Here is a 7,133-nt window from a genome sequence, read left to right on the forward strand (position 1 = left end):
CTCCAGTATACACAAAAGGAGCGACACTTGGTCCTCTTCAATAGATTCCAACTCCATTTTGTAGACATAGGAAAGCTTTGTTTGTTAATATTATCCTCTTGGTATGAATGGCTCAAGGAGAAGGAGGAGGACGAGGACGACGAGAAAAAGGAGATAAGGTTGGAGGAGAGGGAAGGTCGTGGTGGCAGTGGTGGTGGTGGTGGGCGGGAGGTGGATGGAGGAAGTTGGGAGGTGGTGGTGCGGTGTCAGTCTTGCTCGAGCGGCTGTGGAGGGAGGGTGTGCTAGAGTCCCTCTCGTGGTGGCGGTCGTCCTTGGCATTGCCCAGGCGTGCGTGTGTCTGTGTGCACCTGTATAGCGCCTCATCATCTCACCTGGAATACCAGTGATGCGGCGTAGCGGTGTCAGTGGTGCGTTGTTGTGGTGCCCCTTGTGTGTGTGTGTGTGTGTGTGTGTGTGTGTGTGTGTGTGTGTGTGTGTGTGTGTGTATGTGTGTGTGTGTGTGTGTCGGTGTGTGTGTGTGTGTGCTCTCAGGTGCGGGAGGGAGTGATAGAGAAAAGAAATACTGACTCATTGAAGTGCTCGCCTTTCTCCTTTACGATCAAGTTTGAAAAAAAAAAAAAGTATATTAAAAAAGAATGGATATCGTGAATTCATGAACGTGTTTGCGAAAGATTGTGTGTGTGTGTGTGGGTGTGTGTGTGTGTGTGTGTGTGTGTGTGTGTGTGTGTGTGTGTGTGTGTGTGTTCGCATCTCCACTCTTCCTCTCTTTTATATTCCTTGCAATCGGAGAAAATGTGCTGACTTGAGGTGCGTCATTGCTTCGGGTACTGAAAGCATGCCTTCCTCTTCTTCTCCTCCTCCTCATCATCATCCTCCTCCTCCTCCTCCTCCTTATCCTCCTACTTTTTCACCCTCTCCTCCCTCCTCCCTCGGCCTTGTGATTACAGATACAACATAGTGGGAAGAGCACTTAACATAACACTAATTACAACACGCGGTTAAAAAAAAAAATAATAATATTAATCACGTAATAATTTGATCGTGAACTTCACATATTGTAAGTCAGCTTCCCAAAACCCAATATGGAGTCGGCTCTCATCGTTCTGATAATCATGAATAATTTTTCTTAGTGAATGAGTGATCGGCCCGCTGGAAGACATGAATACGGTTGTGTGCAGTGAATTATTAATGAGTGTTTAATGAGGAAGCCGTGAATGTGCCAGCAGAGAGAGAGGGGGGGATGGGGGAGGGGAGGAGAAGAGGAAGAGGAAGAGATAAAAAAAGAAAAAGTATCCGAAGTGAAGGCAACGGATAAGAATGAGCGACTGGAGCCGTGAATAATTGAACCACCGGCGCGTGTCTTGTGTGAATTTTTTGTGTCGGTTGGGTTGAGTGAGACGTGAGGCGGCGGGCAGGTGAGTGGTGAAGACAGGTGCGGTAAAGCAGGGTGACGGACAGGTGGTAGTTAGGTACTGTGACGCGGTGATGACAGACATGTGTGGTAAAACGGGTGACAGACAGGTGGTTGTGAGGCACTGTGGTGTGATGACAGGAACAGGTGTGACAAAACAGGTGACAGACAGGTGGTAGTGAGGTACTGTGGTGTGACGATACAAACGTGTGGTAAAACAGGCGACATACAGGTGGTAATGTGATACTGTAGTAGATGTGATATAGGCAGGTGTAATATGAGGACGACAGACAGGTGTGTTGAATGGAATAACAGGTGTATGAATGCTTACAAGCGAGAAAGGGAGGGATAATTAAGCTGTGGGAAGTATAGCACCATGTACAGGTGAGACAAGATATAATTAACCTGTGAAAAATCTAATACGACACATATAAAGCAATGTCAACTTTAGTCTTTTATAAATGAGTGTAAAACCAAAGGAATGTGTCCAGGTGCAATAAACAGGCAGGTGACACACCACACACACACACACACACACACACAACACACACACACACACACACACACACACACACACACACACACACACACACACACACACACACACACAAAGAGGGGTTGAGTGCAGTGCGTACGTAACAACTTCAACTGTGTACACCTCTCTTCATTTACGCTCTCTTCTCTGTGTGTGTGTGTTCCTGTACACATTTTGAGACGCTGTGTGTGCGCTATGAATATTTTCGTGCCCTTTTTCTGAGGCGTACATGGGATTGTGTGTACGAACCTGCTTCCTAATGGGCGTGTACACAAATTGCAAACCCTTTAGAGAGAGAGAGAGAGAGATGGGGGGGAGAGAGAGAGGGAGAGGGAGTTTATGTTTCTGACGAGCCTAAGCCTAATTGAAAGCAGCCTCCTCTGCATAAGGGAATAAAGGAATAGATAAAAATAGAGGAAAAAAAAAAGGTTGTGTGGCTTAATTCAGCGCCATGATGTACACCCGGGGAAGTGAATCGCGCGGCAAACGACTCGTGTTGTTTATTTTATTTGTTTATTAGTTTTTTTGGTGTCATCGTGAATGTGGCGCGTTTACTACATGAGTTAATATTACGTTTTTGCGTATTAAAAAGTAGAGCGTATTTATGGATGTGTGTATTTGTGTGTGTATGAGGTGCCAGGTGTATATACGAGTACGTTAGTTAGGTGCGAAAATTGAGTGGACAAATGAATACATGAAATTAATACATTGAGAAAAATAGTTAATTGTTTAGGAAAGGTAAATAAGTAGATAAGTAAATAGACTAGTTGATAGATTTGTAAATAGGTAGGTAGAGAGAAGTACATATTTAGGCAAGGCTGACAGCGAATATATGTGTAAATGAATTCATAAATATTTGAATAAGTAAACAGATAAAGAAATTCTGTTTAGGCGAGACAGGCAGGTAGGAATATAAGTAGATGGGCAGGTAAGTGAGGTAAGTGAGAAAGTAAGTGGGTAAATAAAGTAATGGGGGATGAAGCAGAAGTGGATAACAAATATAAGATGTGTGAGAGAGAAACTATTATTGGCTGGTCTTGTGATGTCCCTGATAACTTTCTTGCTTATCTTTTTCGTTGTTGTTGCTTTGATCAAGATTGGCTCTTTCTTCTCTTTCTCTTTCCTGCTTTTGTCCTCTTCCTTTTTCCTTATTCTTTCTTTCCACTTCTTGTCCTTACTTTCATTCTTCATATTATTATTATTGTTATCCTCCTCCTCCTCCTCCTCCTCCTCCTCCTCCTCCTCCTCCTCCTCCTCCTCCTCCTCCTCCTCCTCCTCCTCCTCTTTATCATCATCATCATTGTGGTTATCAGTATTATTTTCCTTCCTCTTCTCCATATTCTCTCATCACTCTCCTTCCTCAATCGCAACCAGCATTCAAACAATTGCATTACCGTTCCATTGCAAACAAACAAACAAACAAACAAACAGCTGATGACCTTTGGCGTGCAAACAAACGCATCCTGACGCTCTCCATTGTCTGTGTGTGTGTGTGTGTGTGTGTGTGTGTGTGTGTGTGTGTGTGTGTGTGTATACCTGTTGAGTCAAAGCCAGTGAAAGGTAGGAAGGTTAGTGGCAGATAAACAACAAACAAACTACTAATTGTATAGCCGTCTAATAGTATTTTCCTTTGTCATGTGGGGAGAGAAGCGAGGAGCGAACGAAAAAAAAAATCGCTGATGGAAAGAACGAAATGAGGGAAAGGAGGAAAAAATTATGGTAATGAAAACAATGATGGTGGTGATAATGATGATGATTATGATGATGATAGTAATAATGAAGGTAGCGATGATGATGTTTGTAATAAAGATAGTAGTAGTAGTAGTAGTTGTAGTTGTTGTTGTTGTTGTTAATGTAATAATGGTGAGAATAGTAATAATAATAATAATAATAACAAGAACAATGATAATCTACTGCCTGGCATACAGTTCGCTGCCGTGTTAATTAGGGCTACAGATACATGCCTACCTATTATGTATACCGTAACTGGCCTGTACTTTTCTATACACACACTGAAATGATGGAGTGTAGATTTTCAGACCGCTCTTTTGTCCCCGTAACTTAATATACATGGAAAATACAGTTAAATGTATTACAGCAGAAAATATATATATATATACTCGTATATATACGGTCACTGGATTAAAAATAAAAAGGGGTGAAAAAAATAAGAAGTGGAATAAGTCAATGTATAAAAAGAAATAATGAATAATAAAAATTGATAAGCACGTTGAATAGTTGTAAGAAAGTGAGAGTAAGAATGTTTGAAATGTTACGTAAAAAGCATAAATTACATGAATATAGAGGGAAATGATGGCGGATGTTGAAATATCTGGTTATTGAAAATGCTATACACAAAATTGATAAATACACGGAAGAAATAGGAGGAAGAAGCATTGAATCTAGGAGTTACTGAAATGTTACTTGAAAGATAATGAAAAAAAAATAATAAGTACATAGATGGAGAGGAAATAAAAGAAGGATATTCAAGTATTCTGTTACTAGATAGAATAATATGAAGGTATAATTAACAAAACACAGAAACACAGAAAATAAGAGAAAAAAAAAGTAGCAGTAGAAGTGGTTAGTTACCTTGGTTTTTTTTTTTTTCTTTTTTCCTTTCTTTTTTTGTAGTACGGATGAATGCGGTTTAAACTTATTTGCCATCAAGTAAGGGAAACTTTATGGTCCATCCTTCGTGTCTCATTATCACAGTCTGGAGCTGATTACGCTGCCATTGAACGTTGCGCTAATGACTCCAATTAACAAACCAGGTGAGAGGAGTGAAAAAAAAAAAAATTTAGGTCGACGCTATTTTTGTCTCCATAATGACATAATGGGATCATCGCCGCCATGTTGTGACGTCACGGCAACAAAATCCATCGGTCGCCAGTAGATTGAAGAGGGGAAAAAATGTAGACAAAGTTAAGGTGATTATTAACTTTTTTTTTTCCCCTCTCCCCTTTCTCATGAATATTTACGTGAGTGAGGAACGGTTTCAGGGAATTTAAAAGTGTATAAAGTAAAAAAAAAATAATATATGGGCCCCGTCCTCTACATTAATTGCGTGAGTTAGGATGAATTTTGGGTATTAAATTGTGTCTAGGGTAAAATTAGGTTCCTGTGATACCATTTTCTTTTTTAACTTTCCATAATAATTTACTTCAGTTGGGCCTGATTTAGGAGATAATATGAAGGGTAGAATTAATGTTCCTTGATAGTTTCCGTTCTTTTTTATGGTTTTACTTAAATGGGGATATATTTAGAATATTTAAAAAGCTATAAATGGTGAAATTAAATCTCCATTATATATTTTTTTTCTCTTTTTTTAGTCATTTATAGCATAAGTGATACGTATTTAGAATATTTGATATATATATCAGGAAAAACAAGTCCCTTTGATGCTGTTTTCTTCGTTTTCCGTAATTTTTAACGTAAGCGGGTACAGTTTCAGGGTACGAAGAGGTGTATGAGGCAAAACTAAATCTTCATACTAAGCGTGATGAAGTTACGAAAAAGTCTGTGACGTAAAAAACACTTCATGTCTCTTGATTCTTTTCCTTCTACTTTTCCGTTGTTAGTCAAGTGAGCGGGGACGAATCTAAGGGATAAAAAAAAATATGGACACAAGACATTTTCAGCATTTTAAATCCCTTTATGCTTTCTTATAAAGGTACATTGACTTACTGAAGCAATAATTGCAAAAGATGCAGCTCTTGTCAAGTAAATATTTTTCGAAGACTAAGAAGTAAACTTGTAATGTAATAGAGGAAAAATTAAGGAAATGCCAGACGAGATTATTAGTTGAAAAAAAAAAAAAGTAAAGAGGAAACTGAAAGCCAGACAAGGTTGGGAGATCAGAAAATGAGGAAGGATAAAAGATGGATGGAAGGATGAAAGGAAATTAATATAAGATGGAGGAAATGTCTTTGAGATATGAAGGTTGAATTAATGAAAGAAAAAATTATAGGAGGGAATACGAAAGCATGACGCGTTGAAAAGAAAAAGCGAATAAAAAATATTTTACAGAGATAAACGAATCGAGGAAGAAGGCAAAAAGATACAAAGATGAAATCGAAAGTGAAGAAGCAGAAATACAAGCTAACAAAGGATGGGACTGAAGCAATGAAAAGAAACAAACACAAAAATCTATAACAACAAGCGAAGTGAGGAAGGTAAAAGAAGGAAAGGAAAAAGAAGCACAGAAAGATAATTGGGAGAAATAGCAATTACGGAAGAGAGAACTGGCAAAGAAGCCGACAAATAAAGGAGTAAGGTAATTAAGGATGAAAAGTGAGAGAGAGAGAGAGAGAGAGAGAGAGAGAGAGAGAGAGAGAGAGAGAGAGAGAGAGAGAGAGCTGGTTATCTCCTCAAAATTAATGACTAGCAAAATAAGATATAACAATAACCGCATTTTTAGCAGAGCTCGCGACACTGATAACGCTCATGTGTGTGTGTGTGTGTGTGTGTGTGTGTGTGTGTGTGTGTGTGTGTGTGTGTCCGTCCCTAAGTGATCGTTATTCAGCTATTCAAAAAAATAAATAAATAAAATAAAATAAACTCAATGAAAAAAAAAACATAACATAGGATAACTAAATCAAAATATATTTCCAACTCGTGGGATTAAAAAAAAGGGGGAAAAAAAAAGAAAAGTATATTGAGAGGCACGAAAAAAAAAAAAAAAAGTTATGTTATCCACGCCAATTTGCAAAACTCTGCTGTGAGCCGAAACACTTTGATACATGTGAAATATAGTTTTGACGTGTTTGCCTCTATTTTTTTGTCAACTTTTACCTCGTGTTTTTACGGGATATTGGACCCTACTATTAGTAATTATTGCGCTGCCTTATTTTTGCGCTGCTATTAATACCTCCTGTGTTGTATTTTTAGTAGCATTACCTTGCTATTTTTTTTTAATTTTAGTACTACTTTTAGTTTTAGTTTGAAGTTGTAAAGGAACGGAATGAGGAATTGGGGGTTAAACGAAGAAGGAATGAAGGAAGGAAAGAGACAAAGGAGCAGGAGGAGGAGGAAGGGATCATTAGGTATAGGATGAATGAAAGACAGTGAAGATCAGAAAAGACGAATGAGAGAAAACGAAGAAAGGAATCAGGGAGACAAAGTAAAGAAGTGATAAAAACAAAAAAAACACAAAACCTAGAAGAAAAAAGAATGAGAATAGTCAAA

General features: G+C 38.6%; 1 protein-coding gene across 23 annotated transcripts in view; it reads left to right on the forward strand.

The window, feature by feature from the left end:
- Positions 1-242: 242 nt before the first annotated feature.
- Positions 243-7,133, forward strand: part of LOC135105095 (peripheral plasma membrane protein CASK-like) — a 239,781-nt gene continuing 232,890 nt past the window's right edge. For 11 of the 23 annotated variants that reach the window (XM_064013060.1, XM_064013063.1, XM_064013071.1 and 8 more), the window contains exon 1: positions 243-407. The gene's annotated coding sequence lies outside the window, so the exon portion shown is untranslated. The remainder of the gene's footprint in view (positions 408-7,133) is intronic. The other 12 variants (XM_064013062.1, XM_064013064.1, XM_064013074.1 and 9 more) reach the window with 2 other exon arrangements.

The sequence above is a fragment of the Scylla paramamosain genome, chromosome 11, assembly GCF_035594125.1.
Source record: "Scylla paramamosain isolate STU-SP2022 chromosome 11, ASM3559412v1, whole genome shotgun sequence".
Lineage (NCBI taxonomy): Eukaryota > Metazoa > Arthropoda > Malacostraca > Decapoda > Portunidae > Scylla > Scylla paramamosain.